This window comes from Pristiophorus japonicus, chromosome 7 (genome assembly GCF_044704955.1).
Source record: "Pristiophorus japonicus isolate sPriJap1 chromosome 7, sPriJap1.hap1, whole genome shotgun sequence".
NCBI lineage: Eukaryota > Metazoa > Chordata > Chondrichthyes > Pristiophoridae > Pristiophorus > Pristiophorus japonicus.
This window is the reverse complement of record NC_091983.1, coordinates 218,557,604-218,584,564: the sequence shown is the minus strand read 5'-3', so window position 1 is coordinate 218,584,564 and position 26,961 is coordinate 218,557,604. Positions and strand designations below refer to the sequence as shown.

At 44.9% G+C, this 26,961-nt stretch overlaps 2 protein-coding genes and 1 non-coding gene across 4 annotated transcripts in view; 1 reads left to right on the top strand and 2 right to left on the bottom strand.

The window, feature by feature from the left end:
• LOC139267456 (probable tubulin polyglutamylase ttll-15) overlaps positions 1 to 16,130 on the bottom strand; it is a 196,611-nt gene extending 180,481 nt beyond the window's left edge. Inside the window, exon 1 of one of the 2 annotated variants that reach the window (XM_070885808.1) lies at positions 16,068 to 16,130. The gene's annotated coding sequence lies outside the window, so the exon portion shown is untranslated. The remainder of the gene's footprint in view (positions 1 to 16,067) is intronic. The other variant, XM_070885807.1, reaches the window with a different exon arrangement.
• Positions 15,664 to 15,745, bottom strand: trnas-gcu (transfer RNA serine (anticodon GCU)). The gene has a single exon. It is a non-coding gene; the product is annotated as a tRNA-Ser (tRNA).
• Positions 16,131 to 16,659: 529 nt separating the features above from the next.
• LOC139266669 (serine/threonine-protein kinase MRCK alpha-like) overlaps positions 16,660 to 26,961 on the top strand; it is a 550,926-nt gene continuing 540,624 nt past the window's right edge. The window contains exon 1 of the mRNA XM_070884257.1: positions 16,660 to 16,864. The gene's annotated coding sequence lies outside the window, so the exon portion shown is untranslated. The remainder of the gene's footprint in view (positions 16,865 to 26,961) is intronic.

Below are 26,961 nucleotides of genomic sequence, written 5' to 3'. Positions count from 1 at the left end.
TTCGGTTTGAGTTGGATCTGAATTAGCACTTTCAGCTCCTCGTATGACTTGGTCGTTGTTTTCTCTGGTGCAAGCAAGTCCCTGACGAGGCTGTAGACCGCGGGCCCACAACTGGTCAACAGGATAGCTCTGCGCTTATCTGCCAGCGTGGCCGGATCATCGCCTACCAGGTCGTCTGCTACAAAATATTGGTTGAGCCGCTCCGTAAAGGCTTCCCAATCTTCACCCTCTGAGAACATTTCTAATGCACCGTTAGTCATTTTTGCGTGAAAGTTCATAGTCTCGTCGCCAGTTATGTCTTTAATACTCTTATGAATGACTCCACGAAATCTAGTATTGTACTTGAGCTGTTGTGACCTTAGTCCCATTTATTGTAACTCCAGAGTGAGTGGGCAGCCTTTTATACCGGGCCCTGCACACCTATGCAGGTTACCCTCAGGTCTCCCACCGCAGTGCCCTCTGGTGGCACACCTTATGTGACTATACAGTTAGTATACATGGTCTACATATATGACTAGTACCTTATTACTTGCTATGCAAGTTGCTACAATGGAAACCTTGCACCGTCAGGCAGTCTGTTGGGCCAGGATATAGGGGAAGACAAAAAATAGAGTGAACTGTGATCGCATGTAGAATGGGGAAGGACGTGGGACCTCAGTATTATAAGCAAAGTAGATAGAAGGAAAAAATGTAAATGTAAGTGAAAGAGTAAAGAGAGAGAAACAGAAGTCAAGGAGACAGAGAAACGAGAGAGAGAACAACGTAAGCGAGAGGAGAGAAAAACAGAAGTGAATGAGACAAAGAGAAAGAAAAGAGACAGAAAAAAATTAAAGGAGGAGAAAGAGGCAGGTTGTAGTTGTCCTTTATCAGTGTCCTTAACTAGTAGAATGTGAGAGACTTGAAAGACCTCCCTACAGACCAAAAAGTTTAAAATGAGGGAGGTGGCCGGAAAAGTTTGGAATCATTAATGTAACCAATGACAGCTCCGACATGCACAGCAGTCTGTCTTCAATGAATACATTACCAACATTATTTATTTTAGCAGTTCTACAACCTATGGGAAAATGAGACATGCTTGAAACAAGGTAAGGGAGAGAGATGCTGTTGAGTGGAAGGCTAAAGGAGTGGAAGAGACCTACTTGGGGAGCCGGAGGAAGCAGAGAGAGAGAGAGAGAGAGAGAGAGAGAGAGAGAGAGAGGAATCAACTTGCATTTATATAGCACCTTTAACGTAAAAAAAGTGCCAAAGCACTGCAGAAAGGGCTAACCAGTCAAAGAAGGAGACATTAAGAGATGTGATGAATAGTGTGATCAAAGAGATGAGTGTTAAGGAGGGTCTTAAAGATAGAGTGGAACGTGGACGGGTTTTAGGGTGGGAATTCCAGAGCATGGGGCCGAGACAGTTGAAAGCATGGCCACCAATGGTAGGCTGAAGGGAGAATGCAGAATAGGCCAGACTCAGCGGATTGGAGAGTTCAGGGAGGGTGTCATTGGGCTAGAGAAGATGGAGGGGAAAAGTCATAAAGGGATATAAACATGAGGAAAATAAACATGAGAATTTTAAATTGGAGTCATTGGGGGACTGGGAGCTAATGAGTTCCACCCACCCCTTTCCCTCAACGACTATCTGTCCCACCTGTGACAGAGTCTGTGGCTCTCGTATCGGACTGTACAGCCACCAAAGAACTCACTTCAGGAGTGGAAGCAAGTCTTCCTCAATTCCTAGGGACTGCCTATGATGAAGGGAGCTAATGGACAGCAAGGGCAGGAGTGATAGCTGAGCGCGACTTGGTGTGGGATAGGGTAGGGCCAGCCAAGGTTTGGATGAGTTGAAATTTACAGTGGGACAATGGGAGAGCGGCCAGGAGAACATTGGAATATTCGAGTGTGGAGGTGACAAAAGCATGGATGTGGACTTCAGCGACAGGCTGGCTGAGGCAGGGCCAGAGGTAGGCTACATCATGGAGGTAGTAGCAGAAGGTCTTTGTGATGGAGAGGATCTGAGGTTGGCTAGGACAGCAACCTGTAAACAGTCTGGGTATGCCTATGAAAAATAGCTGGGAATGAGGATGGAATCAGTGTCAAGTGTATGAAGTTTGTGGGAGGGGCAAAGAGTGTTATGTGTGCACGCCTGTTTACTGTGTGATGTCTGTAACACTATTATGTAACACTGAATGTACCCTTACACTGTACACATCTTACCTGTACACCAGAGGGTGCTGCTGCTGGAGACCTAAGGGTTACCTGCACACTGCAGGTAACCCAGTATAAAAAGGAACTCACAGCTTGTGGTCGGCACTCGAGGAGCTGCAAATAAAGTACTACAGGTCTACACAGTTTAAGTATCAAAACTGCCTCGTGGAGCCATTACTAAAGGTGCCTACAGACACTACAACTGGCGATGGGAATATGAGGTCATGAACCACAAGCTGAGCATGTCGTATCTCAGCAACTTTCAGCAATTTACCGATGGGGAAGATTGGGACGCTTTTGTAGAAAGATTGGAACACTCAAGGAGACTGGCTGCACCGTGCGACTTTGGCGACCACCTAAATGAAGCACTAAGGGACTCTAAACCGACGAGAGCAGTGCACCACATTGATATTTCTAAGGGCAGAATTGCTGCCCCGAGTCCCGCAACCCTGAGTCTGCCACATAGGACAAACCGGCTAGCCCTGTGCTGGCGCTGTGGAGGAAACCACAGGGTCCACCAGTGCCGCTACAAAGGCTATGCATGCAAAGAGAAAAGGCACCTTCAAAGGATGTGCAGAAAAAGCTGTACTCACCACGTCTCTGATGAGTTGACTGATCACCGGGGCTCCGACACAGATGAAGATGAAGTTGCTCAACCCGTGGAAGAAAAGTATGGAACTCATACCTGCTCCACCGAAAGTTCTCCATGGACAATGAAAGTAGACGTCGACGGGGTCCCAGATTCTATGGAGAGCGACACAGGGGCGAGCCAGTCTGCGATGAGCCAAGCGATCTTTGAAGAATTTTGGATGAATCCCGCCAATCAACCTCGAACATGGATTCATCGCTGCATCCGGAGGTTCCACTGTCCAGTTCGACGGCGCGGCAACGAATCCATAGCACCACGGTGAAATCTCTAGGACCGAGGACTCCACTTTCCGGGCCAAGGCAGCACTCCAAGAGGTGAACATCGACGAAAGAAATGGATTCCCAACATCCAGGATCGAACCTGTGGAAGAAAAGACCACCACAGCCGACCTGCAGCAGGGCTAGACAATGGCTGCAGCAACACAAGCAGCAGAACCTAAAATCAAAATGGCCACGGCCATACCACGAGGAACATTGGAGGCACATCACATGACACTGAGCGGCCAATCAGATTTGAAGGCTCCCTTAAAGGAGACTGGTAACCAAAAAAATGTAAAGGGGAAGTTTCAACTATTTGAGTACACGGACTTTAAAGCTAAAGATGCAATTAAAGGGTGCAAGTATGAAAATGTATGCAATGTAACCATGAATTATGATGCTGGTTTAACTAATGTGACTGATGAGATGAATGCAGGTGTCAGTAAGGTTAAGAACACGTTTATTATGCTTAACAATAATGACAGAGAATGTGATGCCCCTTGCAGGACACACACACACAGCCAGAGGGAGCACACCCACTACGGGGACAGTGGTCAATGGGCAGCCCAGCCACCATCAATGGCAACCTGCACCAGACTAGCCGTACAACCCCTGGCCACCTGGGCCAACACCAGGAGCACGAGGCCAATACCCTCCAGCTTCCCTGGCAAACCCTGGGATGACCTGACCCTCATCCCAATTGGTGGACAAGGAGCCCACCAGTCTTGTGGCCTTGCCCACCACCCCACAACAACGGCGGACAAGGAACCCACCCAATCTTGTGGCCCTGCCCACAACTGCCCACATCACAGTGTATACACACCACCCACTGCTGCCGTGGCTATCCCCCCTGAGGGATCCCATAACATGGTCTGTGTGTGAGGGAGGGGAAACGTACAAGGCCAGCCTCAAGCACAGGGGTCACACCTGGCAACCACACAACCCTCACCACAACCTCCCATAGTCTACTACTGATCACCTCCCCTGGGCATGACAATAAGGATATGAAAAATGCTTAGGGGGGAGTGTTGCTATGTATGCACACCTGTTTACTGTGTGATGTCTGTAACACTGTTATGCAACACTGAATGTAGCCTTACACTATACACATCTTACCTGTACACAAGAGGGTGCTGCTGCTGCTGGAGACCTAAGGGTTACCTGCACACTGCAGGTAACCCAGTATAAAAATGAACTCACAGCTTGTTGTCCTCACTCAAGAGCTGCAAATAAAGGACTACAGGTCTACACAGTTTAAGTATTATACCCTGCCTCGTGGAGTCATTACTAAAGGTGCCTACATACACTGCAAAGAAGATTTCTGTTTTCTTAACGTTTAACTGGAGAAAATTGTGACTCATCCATCAGTGAATATTGGACAAGAAGTCTGACACGACAGAGGCAGTGGAGGAATCGAGAGATTGTAGAGAGGTGCAGCTGGGGGTCATTAACGTACATCGTACATATGGAAACTGACCCCATGTCTTGAGTTGATGGCGCTAATGGGCAGCATGTAGCTGAGGAAGAGGAGGGGGACAAGGATAGGAGGACTTCAGAGCTAATGGTGCTGGGGTGGAAAGAGAACCCATTGCTGGAGATGCTCTGGCTACGATTGGATAGGCAAGAGTGGAACCATGCAAGGGCAATCTGCCTGAGTTTCACAGTGGAGGAGAGGCGTTGGAGGAAGATGCTGTGGTTGACTGTGCCAAAGGCTTCAGACAAGCTGACAAGAATAAGGAGGAATAATACACGATGGTCACAGTCACAGAGGATGTCATTTGTAAGTTTGATTCAGTGCTTTGGGACATAAGACTGACCAGAGGGATTCAAACATAGAGTTGCTAGAAAGGTGAACATGGATTTGGGAGACAACAATACGTTCAAGAACTTTGGAGAGGAAAAGGAGGTTGGCGATGGGGTGGCAGTTTGTAAGGACAGAAAGATTAAAGGTGGGTCTTTTGAAGAGGGGATGATGATGGCAGTTTTGAAACGGAGGCAATGGTACCTACATAGACTTACATAGAATATACAGCACAGAAACAGGCCATTCAGCCCAACAAGTCAGTGCTGCTTTATGCTCCACTCGAGGCTCCTCCCATCCTTTTTCATCTAACTCTATCAGCATAACCCTCTATTCCCTTCTCCTTCTCGCTAATCTAACTGCCCCTTAAATGCATCTTTACTATTTACCTCAACCACTCCTTGTAGTAACGAGTTCCACATTCTCACCACTCTCTGGCTAAAAAAGTTTCTTCTGAATTCCCTATCTTATATTGATGGCCTCTAGTTTTGCTCTTCCACACAAGTGGAAACACTCTCTGTATTTACTCTATCAAAATCTTTCATAATTTTAAATACCTCTATTAGGTTACCTCTTCAAGAGAAAAGAGACCCAGGCTGTTCATCCTTTTCCGATAGGTATACCTTGCATTTCTGGTATCATCCTTGTAAATCGTTTTTGCATCTGCTCCAGTGCCTCCAGATATCTTTTATAATATGGCAACCAGAATTGTATACAGTATTCCAAGTGTTCTAACCAAGGTTCGATACAAGTTTAGCATATCTTCTCTACTTTTCCCTCTAGAAATAAACCCTAGTGCCTGGTTTGCACTTTTTATGGCCCTATTAACCTATGTCGCTATTTTAGTGATTTGTGTATTTGTACTCCCAGATCCATTTGCTCCTCCATCCCTTTTAGATTCTTATTTTCCAAGTAATATGTGACCTCTTTAATTTCTTTAACCAAAATGTAATACATCACACTTATCTGTGTGAAATTCATTTTCAAATTATATGCGCATTCTGCAAGTTTATTAATGTCTTCTTATAATTTGTTGCAGTCGTCCTCAGTATTGATTATCCCCCCAATTTGGTGTCATCCGCAAATTTAGAAATTGTGCTTTTGATTCCAAAATATAAATCGTAAATATAAATTGTAAACAACATTCGTCCAAGCACTGATCCTTGTGGGACCTCATTTTCCATCTTCTGAATCGTTACCTGAGGAGAGGGAACCATTTACAATGTCAGCTAGCATGGGGACCAGGAGGGGAAGTTGGGTGGGAATGGGGTCAAAGGAGCAGGACATGGGTCTCATGGACAAGTGGAGCTCAGAGAGGGCATGAGAGAAGATAGGAGAAAAACTAGAGAAAGACACAAATTCATGGCTATTGTAGTGGGAAACCTGAGGGGAGGTTTGGCTTGGTGGGGAAGGTGGGGAGCAGAGGCAGCTGAGCAACCATATTTAGAGAAGGATGAGAAAGAAGAGAGACTCTTTTACATGGAGCATCTCTGGATCAACAGGATGGATGTTGCCTGTTAGGGTGTAGCATGCTAACATTATCAAGCAATGCATCCTCCAACTCATCGTGAGCAATGCCATTTCAGATCCAGAATCAGTACTTTAAAGAATGGAGAAAGATGAGTTGCTTTTGAGTGAGCTGGTTGCTCCATGAGATAAACATTGATAAAGCCGAGTCAAGGCTAGTTTCCTTTGTATTCATGGGGGGGTGGGGTGGGGGGAGGGGGAGATGTGTTCAAAAAGTTTAATTCTTAAATATGCTTATATAAAACTAAATAAACCGCAGAACTTTCATTTTTATTTGTTCTGGGAATATAGGGCAACATTGGCAAGGCCTTATTTATTGCCCATCCCGAGTTGCCCTCAACAACTGAGTGGCTTCCAAGGGCATTATGGGTCAACCAACTTGTGTGGACAACAACAGCAACTTTAACGTGCCTTTAACGTAGCGGAATATCCCGAGGCGCTTCACAGGAGTAGTATGAGATTGCAAATTTGACACCGAGTTGCTCAAGGAGAAATTAGGGCAGGTGACTAAAAAAGGTTGGTCAAAGAGGTAGGTGTTAAGGAGCATCTTGAAGGAGGGAAGAGAGGTGGAGAGGTTTAGGCAGGAGTTCCAGAGCTTGGGGCCTAGGCAACAGAAGGCACGGCCACCAATAGTTGAGCGATTATAATCAGGGATGCTCAAGAGGGCAGAATTAAAGGAGCGCAGACATCTCGGGGGTTGTGGGGCTGGAGGAGATTACAGAGATAGGGAGGTACGAGGCCATGGAGGGATTTGAAAACAAGGATAAAAATTTTGAAATCAAGTTGTTGCTTAACCGGGAGCCAATGTAGGTCAGAGAGCACAGGGGTGATAGGTGAGCGGGACTTAGTGCGAGTTAGGACATGGGCTTCCAAGTTTTGGATCAGCTCTAGTTTATGTAGGGTAAAATGTGGAAGGCCAGCCAGGAGTGCATTGGAATAGTCAAGTCTAGAGGTAACTATGAGGGTTTCAGCAGCGGATGAGCTGAGGCAAGGGCGGAGACAGGCGATGTTACGGAGGTGGAAATAGATGCTCTTAGTTATTCTGTGAATATGTAGTTGAAAGCTCATTTCAGGGTCAAGTATGACATCAAGGTTGCGAACAGTCTGGTTCAGCCTCAGACAGAAATTGGGGAGAGGGATAGAGTCAGTGGCTAGGGGACGGAATTTGTGCTGGGGACCGAAAACAATGGCTTCGGTCTTACCAATATTCAATTGGAGAAAATTTCTGCTCATCTAGAACTGGATGTCGGACATGCAGTCTGACAATTTGGAGACTGTGGAGGGGCCGAGAGAAGTGGTAGTGAGGTAGAGCCATCAGTGTACATGTGGAAACTGACGCTGTGTTTTTGGATGATGTCGCTAAGGGGCAACATATAAATGAGAAATAGGAGGGGGCCAAGGATAGATCCTTGGGGGACACCAGAGGTAATGATGTGGGAGTGGGAAGAGAAGCCGTTGCAGGTGATTCTCTGGCTATGATTAGATAGATTAGAATGGAACCAGGTGAGTGCAGTCCCATCCAGCTGGATCGGTGGAGAGGCGTTTGAGGAGAATGGAGTGGTCAACTGTGTCAAAGGCTGCAGACAAGTCAAGAAGGATGAAAAGGGATAGTTTGCCTTTGTCACAGTCACAAAGGATATCATTTGTGATTTTGATGAAAGCCATTTCGGTACTGTGGCAGGTGCGGAAACCGGATTGGAGGGATTCAAACATGGAGTTGCGGGAAAGATGGGCACGGACGTGGGAGGTGAAAACATGTTCAAGGACTTTGGAGAGGAAAGGGAGATGGGGTGCTAGTTTGCAAATAAGAGGGGACAAGAGGGGTTGTTTTTTTGAGGAGAGGGGTGATGATGGCAGATTTGAGGGAGATGGGGACAGTAACCGAAGAGAGAGAACCGATAACAATGTCGGCTAACATGGGAGCCAGAAAAGGAAGTTGTGTGGTCAGCAGTTTAGTGGAATTAGGGTCAAGGGCGCAGGAAGTGGGTCTCATGGACAGAATGAGCTTGGAAAGATCATGAGGGGTGATCGGAGAGAAATTGGAGAAAGATGTGCGGTCAGGGCTAGGGCAGGGGAATCCTTAGAGGAAGTTTGGCCCAGTTGGCTAGGGGAAGGAAAGGAAGAGGCAGAGGCGGCCAAACAGATGGTCTCAATCTCAGAGACAAAGAAGACCATGAGCTCCTCACACTTATTGTCAGAGGTGAGGATGGAGACTGGGGAGAGGGGCTTAAAAAGACAGTTGCAGTGGAGAATAGAAGCTGTGGTCTATCTTTACATTCCAGAATGATTCTGGAATAGTGAACAATTTTTGCAGACGAGAGCAAGACCCAATAATGCTTTCTGTGCTCCAGCCAGAGCTGGCAGTGAATGGCTAAACCAGCTGTCCGCCATATCCGTTCATGTCTGCGTCCCTTGGATTAAGGGAGCGAAGATCAGGGGTGTACCGGGGGAACGGCCAGGGTGAGAAAGAGTAATTGTTTTAACAGGGACTAGGGCATCAAACGTGGTGGTGAGGGTGAAACTGAGCAGATCAGTAGCTGCAGAAATGTCATGATGAATGGCGGGCCAAAGGCTGGGCAGTTGGGAGTTGATAGGTACAGTTGTAAGAGAGTCGGGAGAGTTTTTTTCCAGGGGGAGACACAGAAGGAGGTAGGGTTGGGTGGTGGGGGGAGATGGAAGGGGGATGCGGGTGACAAGCAACACGAGGAAGTAGTCAGAGCTGGTCTTATCTATAATTGACACGATGGGAGAAGCGATGCCACGAGAGATGGCAAGGTCGAGGAGCTGACCGTGTATATGGGTTGAGGAGTTTACATGGAGGGAGAGATTAAGGGAGGACAGGAGGCTAATGAACTCAGAGGAGAGAGAGCATGATGAATTGAGATGGAGGTTGAAATCACCGATGATGAGAAGTCGTTCGGTGCAGAGGCAGAGGGAGAAAAGTAGTGAAGAAATGTTATATATGTGGACATGTATTTACTCTGTACAGCCACCAGAGGGCTCATCCCCTGGAATCCCAAGGGATCCCATAATCCCTTGGGAGCACAGGTATTTAAGGAGGCTTCACAATAAAAGACTAAGGTCACACTTTACTTTGAGCTCACAGTGTTCAGTCTGACTCTTTCTCCATGCAGAACAGAAATATTGTGATAACATTTTTATGGTATTTGGGTGGGCGGTAGAGAACAAGAATTTTAAGTGAAAGGGGTGGAATAAGGAGAGCTGCTCAAAGGAGGAGAAAGTGTTGGAGGAGTAGGGGAATATACCAAGATGTGATTTGGTGATGAGAGCCACACCACTACCATGGCAGTCTGAGTGGGGCAAGTGGTGGAAGGTATAGCCAGGCGGGGAGGCTTCATTTAAGGGTAAGACTGAGAATGTGAAAAAGGATTGCGAAAGTGGTAGATGGCTAGAGAAGGTAGCAAAAAGATGGAGATAGGGAATCATGGGAAAATGGCTAAAAGAAAATGTCAAGATGCGATATTTGCCCTGTCAAGACAAACTAAGGATTAATCAGAGTTGTGGTCAAACACGAGTTACGTGAAAAAGCAAAAGTCAGACATGAGTCAGACAGGGGCTGCTATATCCAGCCATGAAATAGGGAAATCAAAACAATAAACACATCCCTGGAGCTCGCCCTATTTGGAGAGTTGTTAGCCTGCAATTGGGTATGCTATGGGGGAAATTGACCAATGATTGTACAAACTGAGTGTGACTCAAATGTGTTCTGCCTTAACAATGTATAAGTGTTGAGTTTTTGGACTGTTACGTAGCTTGTCAGGACAGAGGTGGACAAACTCGGCTCGAGTGTGTTCCCCTTTATCTTAACAGGTCCCGGCTGGGAGATTCTCCAATAAAGGTCTTATGTTGCTAAGCCTAAAAGTGTTCGTGTGTCAGTGAATTCGCTGAAACAGATTGAAGGGAAAAGAATCCAGTATCAACAAGACTAGAGTCAGGTGTATGCCTGACTGGGTATGGATAGCAATTTTGGTTTCCTGAAGGGTATCAATGAACTAGTTGGGTTTCTACTTCAATCCGGCACCTTTCATATGTCACATCAGACTACATATATCAGAACAGACTACATCAGACTGGATACACATCACCAGTATAATAAATGTAGACACAGACACAACAACCTTTTTAACATTGTTTTTCAGTGAAATCCACACATTGGGTAGAATTATATTAGTCTGAGCTACTTTGAAGCAAAGCCTAATAATTAAAAAGCAAGCCTTTATGTTGTAGCCTATATAAATTAGTATGGACTCTATGAGTAACTAAAACTGAATTCAGATAAAAAGATGGTGATTACAACAAATTAAATTGTTAATTGTCAGAGATATGCGGCAGAAAATTACATGAAAGTAATAAATTTCAGTGTTTCAGTAATACTTGCAAAAAGAACACACTTGATTGCTGCAAAACAGAAAAAAAAGTATTCTCTAATGTTTGACTTGTTGCCCGATTCCTTCTCCATTAAGCACAAGCGTTTAACAAAATTAAAATCAAACTGATGTGCAGGCAAGTAATATTTAGAGCTCCGTCAATGTTTTGATTGGTAAGCACACTGCCCAATCTTAACTGAGCCAAACAGGCAATGGGGAAGTCGCCAGATTCAATCAAATGCCCTGAGCTGAGTTAGCTTCTCTCAGCTGGAGCAGTGGTAGGTATAGTGTATGTAGGCACCTTTAGTAATGACACCACGAGGCAGGGTATGATACTTAACTGTGTAGACCTGTAGTCCTTTATTTGCAACTCACGAGTGAGGACAACAAGTTGGGAGTTCCTTTTCATGCTGGGTTACCTGCAGTGTGCAGGTAACCCTTAGGTCTCCAGCGGCAGCACCCTCTGGTGTACAGGTAAGGTTGTACAGTGTAAGGCTATATTCAGTGTTACCTAACAGTGTTACAGACATCACACAGTAAACAGGCATGTACACACAACAACACTTCCCTCCAAGCATTTTTCATATCCTTATTGTCATGGTCAGGGGAGGTGATCAGTGCTGGGCTATGGGGAGTTGTGGTGAGGGTTGTGTGGTTGCTAGGCGTGACCCCTGTGCTTGAGGCTGGCCTCGTACGTTTCCCCTCCCTCACACACAGACCAAATGAGTGTCACTGTTGTGGGATCCTTCGGGGAGATGGGGGGGTAGCCATGGCAGCAGTGGGTGGTGTGTATACACTGTGATGTGGGTAGTTGTGGAGTGGCGGACTGGGCCACAAGACTGGGTGGGCTCCTTGTCCACCAATTGGGATGAGGGTCAGTTCATCCCAGGGTTTGCCAGGGAAGCTGGAGGGTATTGGCTTCATGCTCCTGGTGTGGGCCCTGGTGGCCAGAGGTTGTAGTGCTGGTCTGGTGCAGGTTGCCATTGGTGGTGGCTGGGCTGCCCATTGACCACTGTCCCTGTAGTGGGTCTGCTCCCACTGGCTGTGTGTGTGTCCTGCAAGGGACATCACATTTGTTCCAAAGGTCCAGTCTACATGGTCAGGTAGCCTTCTGGACCTGGGGGTCTCCCACAGGGGGATTCCATTGGCATCAGCATGGTCCCTGTAGGACCCAATGTCCTTTGGCAGTGTCCTACCAGTATACATGACACCTTGGTTCTGATCAAACATAGTCGAGCCTGCATTGTACATTCTATCATTTGCATCACTTTTGGGTGTCCTGGTTTCAACAGACATGGTTACATTAGGCATTTCACATTCCCTATCATTATTGTTAAGCCTAATAAACTTGTTCTTAACCTTACTGACACCTGTATTCATCTCATCAGTCACATTAGTTAAACCAGCATCACAATTCATGGTTACATTGCATACATTTTCATACTTGCACCCTTTAATTACATCTTTAGCTTTAAAGTCCTTGTACTCAAATAGTTGAAACTTCCCCTTTAAATTTCTTTGGTTACTGGTCTCCTGTAAGGGAGCCTTCAAATCCGATTGGCCGCTCAGTGTCACGTGATGCTCCTCCAATCCTGCCTCTCGTGGTATGGCCGCAGCCATTTTGATTTTAGGTTCTGGTGCTGCAGCCATTTTCTGCCTCTACTGCAGGTAGGCTGTGGTGCTCTTTTCTTCCTCAGGTTCGACTCTGGACGTTGGGAGTCCCTTTCTTTCTTCAATTTTCCTCTTTTGGAGTGCTGCCTCTGCCCGGAAAGTGGAGTTTTGATCCTCGGCCCTGGAGATTTCGCCGGGGTGCTGTGGAGTCGTCGCCTCGCAGTCGAGCTGGACAGTGGAACCTCCGGATGCGACGATGGAGATCGATTGCCAGAGTCCAGAGGCCTGGGAACAGTTTCGCTTGGACAAGGTGCCGTTGTGGTCGATTGATGAAATTCATCCAAAGTTCTTCAAAGGTCGTTTGGCTCACCGCAGACTGGCTCATCCCTGTGTCACTCTCCAAAGAAACTGGGACAGCATCCACATCTACTTTCATTGCCCACGGAGACCTTTCGGTGGAGCCGGTATGAGTTCCATACTCTTCTCCCAGAGGTTGAGCAACTTCACCTTCATCTGTGTCGGAGCCCTGGTGATCAGCCAACTCGTCAAAGAAGCAGTGAGTACAGCTTTTTCTGCACATCCTCTGAAGGTGTCCTTTTTCTTTACATGCACAGTCTTTGTAGCGGCACTGATGGGCCCTGTGGTTTCCTCCACAGCGCCAGCAGGGGGCTGTCTGGTTTGCCCTATGTGGCGGACTCGGGTGGGCAGCGTTTCTGCCCTTAGAAGTTTCCATGCGGTGCACTGCTCTCGTCAATTTAGAGTTCCTTAGTGCTTCATTTAGGTGGTCACCAAAGTCACATGGTGCAGCCAGTCTCCTTAAGTGTTCCAATCTTTCTACAAATCGGTAAATTGCTGAAAGATGCTGAGATTCGAGATGCTGAGCGTGTGTTTCATGACTTTGTATTCTTGTCGCCAGTTGTAGTGTATGTAGGCACCTTTAGTAATGACTCCACGAGGCAGCGTATGATACTTAAACTGTGTAGACTTGTAGTCCTTTATTTGCAGCTCCTGAGTGAGGACAACAAGCTGTGAGGTCCTTTTTATACTGGGTTACATGCAGTGTGCAGGTAATCCTTAGGTCTCCAGCAGCAGCACCCTCTGGTGTACAGGTAAGGTGTGTACAGTGTAAGGCTATATTCAGTGTTACAGACATCACACAGTAAACAGGCATGTATACACAACAGTAGGTATGCTACTTATCTCACTTATGCTACTTATGCTTCTTATCTCAGACATCTGGGAGTCCCTGGCCAAAGACCGCCCTAAGTGGAGGAAGTGCATCCGGGAAGGCGCTGAGCACCTCGAGTCTTGACGTCGAGAGCATGCAGAAATCAATGCAGGCAGTGGAAAGAGCATGCGGCAAACCAGTCCCACCCAACCCTTCCCTCAATGACTATCTGTACCACCTGTGACAGAGACTGTGGTTCCCATATTGGACAGTACAGCCACCTAAGAACTCATGTTAAGAATGGAAGCAAGTCTTCCTCGATTCCAAGGGACTGCCTATGATGATGATGAGAAGGACCTGGGGATCCTTGTGCATGAAACACAAAAGGTTAGTATGCAGGGACAGCAAATAATCAGGAAGGCAAATTGAATGTTGACCTTTATTGCAAAGGGGATAGAGTATAAAAGCAGAGAAGTGCTGCTGCAACTGTACAGGGTATTGGTGAAGCCACACCTAGAATACTGCGTACAGTTTTGGTCTCCATATTCAAGGAAGGATATAATTGCTTTGGAGGCTGTTCAGAGAAGGTTCACTAGGTTGATTCCGGAGATGAGGGGGTTGACTTATGAAGATAAGTTGAGTAGGTTGGGTCTATACTCATTGGAGTTCAGAAGAATGAGAGGTGATCTTATTGAAACATATAAGATAATGAGGGGGCTCGACAAGGTGGATACAGAGAGGATATTTCCACTCAGAGGGGAAACTAAAACTAGGAGACATAGTCTCAGAATAACGGGCCGCCCATTTAAAACCGAGCTGAGGAGGAATATCTTCTCTCAGAGGATTGTAAATCTATGAAATTCTCTGCCCCAGAGAACTGTGGTGGCTGGGTCATTGAATATATTTAAGGCGGAGACAGACATATTTTTGAGCGATAAGGGTAATGGGGAGCGGGCAGGGAAGTGGAGCTGAGTCCATGATCAGATTAGCCATGATCTTATTAAATGCTGGATTAGGCTCGAGGTGCCAAATGGCCTACTCCTGCTCCTACCTCTTATGTTCTTATGTAACTGAGAAATGACCCCATAGTAATATTTAAAATAGTAAATGGCACAGAAAAGGTATATCCCATGACAATACGACAATGAGACATGGTGTACAAACTGGCGAAAAACAAATTTAGGACTGATGCCAGGATGTTTTTCCACACATAGTGGACATCTGGGTCTGATAATGCGGGTTAAAAAAAGTTGGGATTATGTAACGGAAAGGCAAAACTATCGGTTCCTTCTGGATGGTGAATCAAAGAATGGTCAATTGCCCTTCTTGCCCTTATCTAACCTGGGATATTCATCGTGTTGAAAAGATGGAATTTGGGTAAGTGCTTTTATGTGGAATTGGTAATATTAACTAAATTTGCAGGCAAGAGTGTCTTGCGCAGCATTGCTGCTGTTTTATATGAAGTTATTTTAATGTGGAGTGTGCCAATTAAAATGTGTTTCACACGGACCAAACTGACACAACAATGCGGATTGCATGCCCTCTTAGCCATATATTGAGCGGGCAGCGAGACCCTCCAAAAATTGGACAGATCTCACTTTCAAAACCAAATCGACACTTGTTGAGGCAAGTTCATTAGATATATTCAAAGGAGAGTTAGATGTGGCCCTTACGGCTAAAGGGATCAAGGGGTATGGAGAGAAAGCAGGAATGGGGTACTGAAGTTGCATGATCAGCCATGATCATATTGAACAGTGGTGCAGGTTCGAAGGACCGAATGGCCGACTCCTGCATCTATTTTCTATTTTTTTAATGTGTCCTGCTGAAATTGTAAATGCAGTTTCACACACTGGATAAGCAGCAGATAGACTTTCATTTTACAATCCAGTTAATTCTGTTGTGACTTTCATCAGCAAACTGGAATGATTTCTGCAGTAACTTGCAGTGTTTTTTTAAAAAATTACACAAAACAAATAATAAAAAATGACGCTTTAAATTAAAGAGCATCGTCCCAATTCAAATATTTAAAAAAATCCTAAGAGTGCATTTCTTGAATGAAAATGTCACGGTCGACGAGGATGGGATTCGAACCCACGCGTGCAGAGCACAATGGATTAGCAGTCCATCGCCTTAACCACTCGGCCACCTCGTCCCATGTTCAGGCACTTGTGGCCTAATGTTTTTGCAGCAACTAACCGACCGTTCCTTTTACTGTCAATTTAATTTTTACTCTTTATCCGCAGACCCTCCGCCATAAACCCCGGGGCCTTTCTTCCCCCCCCCCCATTCCCCATTATTGGTGTTTGATTTGTTTATTTCGCCGCGCCACGACTACTGGCGCCAGTCCTGTCACCTCATCTAATGACAGTTTCTGCAATTGTTGCTATCAGATCGCATTCATAGTGAATGAAAAGTTATTTGAAAAAACAAATTGAATGACGGCAACGTATTTTAGTTTGAATAAATGTCCTCACGTGAAAGTTTTGGGGTTAACTGTGATTTTCCGCTCGCTCACTCGCTCGCGCTGTCAAGCCTCAGCCGGGGGGACGGGCTTGAGTGCCGCCCGCACGCCCGCATTGGTTAGTTTGCTTCCAGCCTCCTCCGTCCCATTGGCTCACTACACCGTCACTCACTTCGGAGCCGTGTCAGCAGCTTAGGTTTAAGCATTTCATCCAAGAAATCAAGATAAGTTGAGTCGCCTGCCTTTTAAATTCAACCTGGGATTGGTCAAAAATGGGCAGGCAAGAGGCACGAATCCCGCCTGTCATTGGTTCACGGAGCCGTCAATCAAAAAGAGAGGCGGGCTGCTAAGGAAATCAAACTCGTTTGAGTTCGCCGAGCGGAGGGAGGGAGTGGGAACTTGCAGAGGGCGGAGCCATAGCGCTGTCCATCATATTATAGACCAATCATGAAGAGGCATCGGCCGGGCTCCCATCGTCGATTGGTCAATAGAGTTGTCAATCATTGGAAAGTCCCTCCTCCCCCACCCCGCAGCGATTGGCGCCGGCGAATTTGGTTGAGAGTGATTCGCGAAACGTCAACACGGCAGTCGTCGACGGCGGCGGCGTCGTGGTCGTCGTCGCTGTTGTCCGGCGCCGCCTCCTTCTGTTCGTTGGTGGCGGTTAGCGTGTACCGGGGTAAGTGCGCCTCTATCAGGATGCAAGGCTGTGTTTAATTGCTGGTGTGGTGACTGAAAAAAAACACACCGAGAAAGAAAGAGCGACTTCGAGAGTACTAGAGCCCGAAATCTCATCGACCATTCCCTTCTCAGGTATGTGTCTCTCAGAAACACGCTGAGTTCAGTGGCTGGCCAATAACTTTTCTACATGCCCGAAAGGAAAGGGACGAAAAAAGTTCTCTGGTTTAGTGGGATTTAAAAACAAAGCACTATTATTGTTTTATACACATTTTAATCCAGGCCTTAAATAAAGGAGCTGAGATTGAGTTTAACAATCTTGCCCCATAACAAACTCTTGTATGCCTATTCATCCTGCGGTAGTACTTCAGAATTCATGGGAACCAAATTTGATGTTTCTGTGTCAAATTTTAATACTTTAACATTTATATCTAAATGCATTTTGTGTAATGCGTTTTAAAATATAAATGTGAAGCAAACATGTTGCCCTGGAAAGCATAGATTTATTGCAATAGTGCAAAAGTGAGCCAACTCGAAGTGTTAGAACGCAAGATCTGTTTTAACAGTTGGCTGAACTAAGCACTCATTCTGCAAATATGCCGTGAGAGATCAGCTGTGTAGGAAATGAGTAAGATTTTAAAGTAAAATCGTAAGGTGGTCACTGTAGGAAATTTAAATATATATTTTTATTGTCTAGTACATTGGATCTTTTCTCGTCCTTCACTCGATCCAAGACATGGTAGCTTATTTTACGAATGTTTGTTGAAGCTACAGATGTCTGACTGGATGGATGTATTTTTGTGATGTGAAGTCATGTAAATCTACTGCTTCTGCTAAGAGGAGATTCACCTCTCCCTTTTAGTGATTTTGTTTGTGTATCATAGTAATATATTCTTGTTTAGAACATTGGTCCGTCTAGTTTATTTTTTCAAACCTCACTTGGAGAGGTTGATGCTGGAAAATAGGAAAACTATCCCATTTTGAGAACTGTGTGTCAGTATTACACACTCCCAGGTCAGCATGGTTAGGTGCAGAGTGAAGTTTCCTTGAATGTGTCTCAACCTCAGCATCTCCTACTGCATCAGCATCACATTTCCATTTCACACACAAGCCATCCTGTTGCGCTTTCGAGTCAGTTTTGTATAATGGCCAGGGGTTCAGACTGCTCAAAACCATATTGTGTAGGATCCTTATAGCCAGCACACAGAGGACAAAGTTATCCCATCATTTTGAACTGGATTCAAAACCGTGTCTGAGTCAAGAGGCCTGCCTTCAACCCACTGCACTACTGCATGTTCCTCCAAGCAGTGATTTTAATAAAGATGCATTCTTTGATATTTTTGTTAGCTTTATTTGTAATGAGTGTTTTAAATGCCTTGTGATCAGCCGAGCATTAACCTAGCTTCAAAAATGCTTAAGTCAATTGGCATAGCCTTCAATTTATCATTGCAGTTAGTTCATTTAGGAACTTAACTTTCCATTCGTCCTGTGGCAGGAAGGAATCAGGAAACACTTTCAAGTGCCCAGAAAAAAATGAAAGTCTAGAAATAATTCTATTATTAGAATCTCTGTAGAAGCCTCCCTAGGTTGATGGTTAAATTATACGATTTGAATGGAAAACGTGTGTTTAAGTTTTTAAGATTTGGTATCTGACAATTAATCAGATCTCTCATTTTAAACGATTTTAAGAGTTAATTTGAAAGCAAATTATAGAAACCGTCTTGCGTATCCTAATGTAATAAACAACATTGATTTATATTGGACAGGGTGGGCAAAGGTGGGAGGAGGGATGTTTTCAATTCTGTTTTATTAATAGTACCAGTTTAAAGAGACCTGAACTAATTTTTTTTAGTAATTCAGTGGGTCGGAAATATTATGTTACTATTTATTTACTTTAGATAAACAAGCTGAGAGTGTGGGAAGTTCCACCCCAAGTGCTTTATTATTGTTTGGCTAGGCTGCTTGGAGCCAGGCAGAGAGAATGTAGTATGATGCATATGGCTGCAGTAGGAGCTCAGTGCTTCCCTCCTTTAAACATTGCTAAAGAATTCCTTGATCTAGTAAGCTAATTCTAGCATTTTTAAAAACTAAATGGCTACCATATTTTTCAAGAGTTTTTTTTATTGGTGTGTCCTAAACTGCTTTTTGCTTGAATTCAATATTGTCTCGACGATGAAGAAAACCCTTTATATTCCAATAACATTTTAGATAACCTTCTAACCGTTTAGCTTTAATTAAAGCAGATGTAGCAGATGAAATGAAATCATGTTTGACTACAAGGAAACACATCCATGACCAATGAATTTCAATGTCGCAATTCAATTATTTGCCATTCATGATCGATTTAAAACTAATTTTTTATCCAAGCTTTCAGTTATCATTCCTAACTGAAAGCATCTGCTTTTCTTGAGCCTATCTGTGAAGTGCCTTGGGTATATTACATAGAATTACACAGAATGTACAGCACAGAAACAGGCCATTTGGCCCAACTGGTACATGTCGGTGTTTATGCTCCACCCCATTCATCTCACTATCAACCTATCCTTCTATTCCTTGCTCCTTCATGTACTTCCCCTTAAAGGCATCTATGCTCTTCACCACAACTACTCAATGTGGTAGAAAGTTTCACATTCTCTCTGGGTGAAGAAGTTTCAATGTAGAAGGTTATGCTGATCAGGTGAGATGAATACGTGGCTTGAACAGTGGTGCAGCAGGGAGGGATTCAAATTCCGGGGGCATTAGAACCGGTTCTGGGGGAGGTGGGACCAGTACAAACCGGACGGTCTGCACCTGGGCAGGACCGGAACCAATGTCCTAGGGGGAGTGTTTGCTAGTGCTGTTGGGGAGGAGTTAAACTAATATGGCAGGGGGATGGGAACCAATGCAGGGAGACAGAGGGAAACAAAAAGGAGACAAAAACAAAAGACAGAAAGGAGATGAGGAAAAGTGGAGGGCAGAGAAACCCAAGACAAAAAACAAAAAGGGCCACTGTACAGCAAAATTCTAAAAGGACAAAGGGTGTTAAAAAAAAAAAAACAAGCCTGAAGGCTTTGTGTCTTAATGCAAGGAGTATCCGTAATAAAGTGGATGAATTAACTGTGCAAATAGATGTGATTGGGATTACGGAGACATGGCTCCAGGATGATCAGGGCTGGGAACTCAACATCCAAGGATATTCAACATTCAGGAAGGATAGAATAAAAGGAAAAGGAGGTGGGGTAGCATTGCTGGTTAAAGAGGAGATTAATGCAATAGTTAGAATGGACATTAGCTTGGATGATGTGAAATCTATATGGGTAGAGCTGCAAAGGGCAAAAAACGTTATTGGGAGTTGTGTACAGACCTCCAAACAGTAGTAGTGATGTTGGGGAGGGCATCAAACAGGAAATTAGGGGTGCATGCAATAAAGGTGCAGCAGTTGTAATGGGTGACTTTAATATGCACATAGATTGGGCTAACCAAACTGGAAGCAATACGGTGGAGGAGGATTTCCTGGAGTGCATAAGGGATGGTTTTCTAGACCAATATGTCGAGGAACCAACTAGCGGGGAGGCCATCTTAGACTGAGTGTTGTGTAATGAGAGAGGATTAATTAGCAATCCCGTTGTGCGAGGCCCCTTGGGGAAGAGTGACCATAATATGGTGGAATTCTGCATTGGGATGGAGAATGAAACAGTTAATTCATTGACCAAGGTCCAGAACTTAAAGAAGGGTAACTTTGAAGGTATGATGCGTGAATTGGCTAGGATAGATTGGCGAATGATACTTAAGGGGTTGACTGTGGATGGGCAATGGCAGACATTTAGAGACCGCATGGATGAACTACAACAATTGTACATTCCTGTCTGTCGTAAAAATAAAAAAGGGAAGGTGGCTCAACCGTGGCTATCAAGGGAAATCAAGGATAGTATTAAAGCCAAGGAAGTGGCATACAAATTGGCCAGAAATAGCAGTGAACCCGGAGACTGGGAGAAATTTAGAACTCAGCAGAGGAGGACAAAGTGTTTGATTAGGGCAGGGAAACTGGAGTACGAGAAGAAGCTTGCAGGGAACATTAAGACGGATTGCAAAAGTTTCTATAGATATGTAAAGAGAAAAAAGTTAGTAAAAACAAACGTAGGTCCCCTCCAGTCAGAATCAGGGGAAGTCATAACGGGGAACAAGGAAATGGCGGACCAATTAAACAAGTACTTTGGTTCGGTATTCACTAAGGAGGACATTAACAACCTTCCGGATATAAGAGGGGTCAGAGGGTCTAGTAAGGAGGAGGAACTGAGGGAAATCCTTATTAGTCGGGAAATTGTGTTGGGGAAATTAATGGGATTGAAGGCCGATAAATCCCCAGGGCCTGCATCCCAGAGTACTTAAGGAGGTGGCCTTGGAAATAGCGGATGCATTGACAGTCATTTTCTAACATTCCATTGACTCTGGATCAGTTCCTATGGAGTGGAGGGTAGCCAATGTAACCCCACTTTTTTAAAAAAAGGAGGGAGAGAGAAAACACGGAATTATAGACCGGTCAGCCTGACATCGGTAGTGGGTAAGATGATGGAATCAATTATTAAGGATGTCATAGCAGCACATTTGGAAAGAGGTGACATGATAGGTCCAAGTCAGCATGGATTTGTGAAAGGGAAATCATGCTTGACAAATCTTCTGGAATTTTTTGAGGATGTTTCCAGTTGAGTGGACAAGGGAGAACCAGTTGATGTGGTATATTTGGACTTTCAGAAGGCTTTCGACAAGGTCCCACACACGAGATTAATGTGCAAAGTTAAAGCACATGGGATTGGGGGTAGTGTGCTGACATGGATTGAGAACTGGTTGTCATACAGGAAGCAAAGACTTTTCAGAATGGCAGGCAGTGACTAGTGGGGTACCGCAAGGTTCTGTGCTGGGGCCCCAGCTGTTTACATTGTACATTAATGATTTAGACGAGGGGATTAAATGTAGTATCTCCAAATTTGCGGGTGGCACTGTGAGCTGCGAGGAGGATGCTATGAGGCTGCAGAGTGACTTGGATAGGTTAGGTGAGTGGGCAAATGCATGGCAGATGAAGTATAATGTGGATAAATGTGAGGTTATCCACTTTGGTGGTAAAAACAGAGAGACAGACTATTATCTGAATGGTGACAGATTAGGAAAAGGGGAGGTGCAACGAGACCTGGGTGTCATGGTACATCAGTCATTGAAGGTTGGCATGCAGGTACAGCAGGCGGTTAAGAAAGCAAATGGCATGTTGGCCTTCATAGCGAGGGGATTTGAGTACAGGGGCAGGGAGGCGTTGCTACAGTTGTACAGGGCATTGGTGAGGCCACACCTGGAGTATTGTGTACAGTTTTGGTCTCCTAACCTGAGGAAGGACATTCTTGCTATTGAGGGAGTGCAGCGAAGGTTCACCAGACTGATTCTCGGGATGGCGGGACTGACCTATCAAGAAAGACTGGATCAACTGGGCTTGTATTCACTGGAGTTCAGAAGAATGAGAGGGGACCTCATAGAAACGTTTAAAATTCTGATGGGTTTAGACAGGTTAGATGCAGGAAGAATGTTCCCAATGTTGGGGAAGTCCAGAACCAGGGGTTACAGTCTAAGGATAAGGGGTAAGCCATTTAGGACCAAGATGAGGCGGAACTTCTTCACCCAGAGAGTGGTGAACCTGTGGAATTCTCTACCACAGAAAGTTGTTGAGGCCAATTCACTAAATATATTCAAAAAGGAGTTAGATGTAGTCCTTACTACTAAGGGGATCAAGGGGTATGGTGAGAAAGCAGGAATGGGGTACTGAAGTTGCATGTTCAGCCATGAACTCATTGAATGGCGGTGCAGGCTAGAAGGGCCGAATGGCCTGCTCCTGCACCAATTTCTATGTTTCTATGAAGAAGGGCGGGAGCAGGTTCGCGTGGAGCATAACCGGTGGCACAGACCAATTGTGCCAAATGGCCTATTTCTGTGTGGTACATTATATGTAATTCTTTATATTGAAGACACCATGTAAATGCAAATTGTTGCTGAGGTGTATTTCCCAGTTATGTTAAATTATGCATCGCACTTTTTTTTTCACCTCCTTGGTCTTCCTGGCCTGTGGAGAACATGGTTGAAATTAGGAATTCAGGGGTGGGGTGTGGGAGTGAAATTTACATATCGATGCTTTGCCACGCGAGTCTGGTCTCCACAGTACTACATCATGAGTACAGAATGAGCAATTAAACTGAATGCACTGTAAATTGTTTTCATCTGAAGTTCACAGAAGCCCTCAATGGAGTATAGCATGTTGTGGCAAACAGAGTTTTTGATTGGCTATTTGTTTTCCACCGCATGCAATTCCCAAGCTTACCACAAAGCAAAAGGGATATTTAGTAATCTAATAATAGCTGTGAACTGTAAGCTGTCTATTTTAGATTCATCCCTGGTCGTTGTGGTTTTAAATTTCAAAAAAATCTCATTCATGTCTGCACTTCTGTCTTAGTTCTACTATTAAGATGCCCATTCAAACTCCCAAGTACAGTACAACTGTGCTGTAATAGAGTAACTCATTGTTGTTGAGATCCTTTGCTGTGGTGTGTTTTATTCCCAAAGCAGCAAAGAATGAATTCTATGGTGACAAAGTTGCAGTTATGATCTGTCTATGTAAATAAAAATGCTCCTGATACTGTGGCCGTAGTTATGATGAGAGATGTAGGAAAGCCGAAGTCTATGACTCTGTATGTAAGGCCCAGTCACTGTTTACATGGGCCAATAATGCTGTCCTTCTGTCATCGTGGCAACGTCCTGGCTCCCTCTGCACGAGCAAGCTCAGTCACCATCTGTTTACACTGGGTCTGCAATACTGACTGGCTATCATAGTGGTAATGTCATTGCCCCCTGCTTTCCTGCATGGCCAACACCCGCAGACACGGAGATGGGACATCCGCTGAAGATTGGCCTGTCTCTCCCAACAAATGGTGACTAACTTCGTTTCCGCTTTTAAAACTTCAGCTTGTTTCTACTTTTAATATGAATGACTAGACGCAGGACAAAATGTGAAACTCTGGGCTGTAAGGATACATCAAATGTTGCAGTCTCCCCTCACTTTCTAGTGAGTGCAAGTCCACAAAGTAAAGCGTCGCATAAATTGGCACTAAATTGTAGGTGTGCTAGACAGCCTCTTCCGTCTTGGGCCTCTATAATACCCCTCTCCTGTACGTTCCAGCCCTCCATATACTTGCTTTGACTTTGTATCATTTATAGCGTCCTCACCCATCTTGTTTCCTCCATGAGACCCAGCTTCTGTGGCCTAGACTCCCTCCTCCCTCATGCAACTACCCGAGCTTGATCCAACACTGTGTCATTCGTTATTATCGCTCGTCTTTGGTACAACTTTAGTTTGGTGCCATTCGTACCTCTCCCAATGCAGCCAAGACTACTCTTAAAATGATTTCTCTTCCTGATCTGCAAGGTTACATTGGGTATGCTTCAAGGTTCTACCCTTGGTCTCCTTCTTTTCCTTGTCTATATTTTCCCTTGGTAAAGTTATTCGTAGGCATAGGGTCAGCTTTTACATGTATGCTGATAATACTCAACTGTACCTTTTTGTCATTACTCTTGACTCCTCTTGTGCTATCCAATTGCTTATCAATATTAAGTCCTGGATAAGCAAGAACTTACTTTCATTCAACGTTAGCATGACAGAAACCATCCTGTTTGGCTCCTGCCTAAAACTTGTCACTTTAGCAGCTAACTGCCTCCCTCTTTCTGGCAGTTCCCTCAGGCTGAGCCTGATAGTGTATAACTTTGCTCTTCTGTTTTATCATGAATGACATTTGATCCCACATCCTTGCTACTATCATAATATGATTAGGCAGAGTCAACAAGGGGTCACAGTCTAAGGATAAGGGGTAAGCCATTTAGGACTGATGAGGAGAAACTTCTTCACTCAGAATTGTGAACCTGTGGAATTCTCTACCACAAAGTTGTTGAGGCCAGTTCGTTAGATGTGGCTCTTATGGCTAAAGGGATCAAGGGGTATGAAAAGAAAGCAGGAATGGGGTACTGCGGTGAATGATCAGCCATGATATTGAATGGTGGTGCAGGCTCGAAGCGCCGAATGGCGTACTCCTGCACCTGTTTCCTACGTTTCTAAGACAAGGAAATGATTTTTGAGGATGTAACTAGCAGGGCAGATAAAAGGGAACTAGTGGATGTTGAAAATTTGGATTTCCAAAAGGCATTTGATAAGGTGCCACATAACAGGTTGTTACGCACGATAAGGGCTCATGAGGATTGAGGATTGGTTAACGATCAGAAAGCAAAGTAAAGCTTCCCATAAATTGGCACTAAATTGTCCACCCTCGGCCTCTCCTCCTCCCCTGCCCTGTACATTCCAGCCCTTCATACACTTGCTTTGACATTGTATCATTTATAGTGTTCTCACCAAGCTTGTTTCCTGCATGAGACCCACATTCTATGTCATAGACTCCCTCCTTCCTCCCTCGTCATGCCTGAGCTTGGGCCAACATTCTCATTTGTTGCTAAACAGGTAATTTTCGAATTGGCAGCCTGTAACTCGTGGGGTTCCGCAAGGATCAGTGCTGGGGCCTCAGCTATTTACTATCTATATTAATGACTTGGGAGCGAAAATAATGTATCCAAATTTGCTGACGATACAAAGCTAGATGGGAAAGTAAACTGAGGAGGACAAAGAGCCAACAATGGGATATAGACCGGTTAAGTGAGTGGGCAACAAGGTGGCAGATGGAGTATTATGCGGGGAAATGTGAGGTTATTCACATCGGCAGAAAGAATAGAATAACAGAATTTTTTTTAAATTGGTGAGAAAATATTAAATGTTGATGATCAGAGAGATTTAGGTGTCCTTGTACAGGAAATACGAGTTAGCATGCAGGTACAGCAAGCAATTAGGAAGGTAAATGGCATGTTGGCCTTTATTGCAAGGGAGTTGGAGTACAAGAGTAAATAAGTCTTGCGGCGACCATACCTGGGATACTAGTTTTGGTCTCCTTACTGAAGAAGGATATACATGCCTTGGAGACGGTGCAATGAAGGTTCACTAGATTGAATCCTGGGATGAGAGGTTGTCCTGAGTAGAGATTGAGTAGATTAGGCTATATTTTCTGGAGTTTAGAAGAATGAGAGGTGATCTCGTTGAAACCTTTAAGATTCTGAGGGGGATTGACAGGGTAGATGCTGAGCCTTTGTTTCCCCTGGCTAGAGTGTCGAGAACTAGAATCATAGAAACATAGAAAACAGGTGCAGGAGCATGCCATTCGGCCCTTCGAGCCTGCACCGCCATTCAATATGATCTTGGCTGATCATTCACCTCAGTACCCCATTCCTGCTTTCTCTCCATACCCCTTGATCACTTTAGCCGTAAGGGCCACATCTAGCTCCCTTTTGAATATATCTGACGAATTGGCCTCAACAACTTTCTGTGGTAGAGAATTCCACAGATTCACAACTGAGTGAAAAAGTTTCTCCTCATCCCAGTCCTAAATGGCTTACCCCTTACCCTTAGACTGTGACCCCTGGTTCTGTACTTCCCCAACATCGGGAACATTCTTCCTTCATCTAACCCGTCCAAACCCGTCAGAATTTTATATGTTTCTATGCAATCCCCTCCCATTCTTCTAAATTCCAATGAATATAAGCCTAGTCGATGCAGTCTTTCTTCATATGTCAGTCTTACCATCCCAGGAATCAGTCTGGTGAACCTTCGCTGCACTCCCTTAATAGCAAGAATGTCCTTCCTCAGATTAGGAGACCAAAACTGTACACTATATTCAAGGTGTGGCCTCACCAAGGCCCTGTACAACTGTAGTAAGATCTCCCTGCTCCTATATCAAATCCTCTCGCTATGAAGTCCAACATGCCATTTGCCGCCTTCACTGCCTACTGCATGCCAACTTTCAATGACTGATGTACCATGACACCCAGCTCTCGTTGCACCTCCCCTTTTCCTAATCTGTCACCATTCAGATAATATTCTGCCTTCCTGTTTTTGCCACCAAAGTGGATGACCTCACATTTGTCTACATTATACTGCATCTGCCATGCATTTGCCCACTCACCTAACCTGTCCAAGTCACCCTGCAGCCTCTTAGCATCCTCCTCACAGCTCACACTGCCACCCAGCTTAGTGTCACCTGCAAACTTCGAGATATTACATTCAATTCCTTCGTCCAAATCATTAATGTATATTGCAAATAGCTGGAGTCCCAGCACTGAACCTTGCA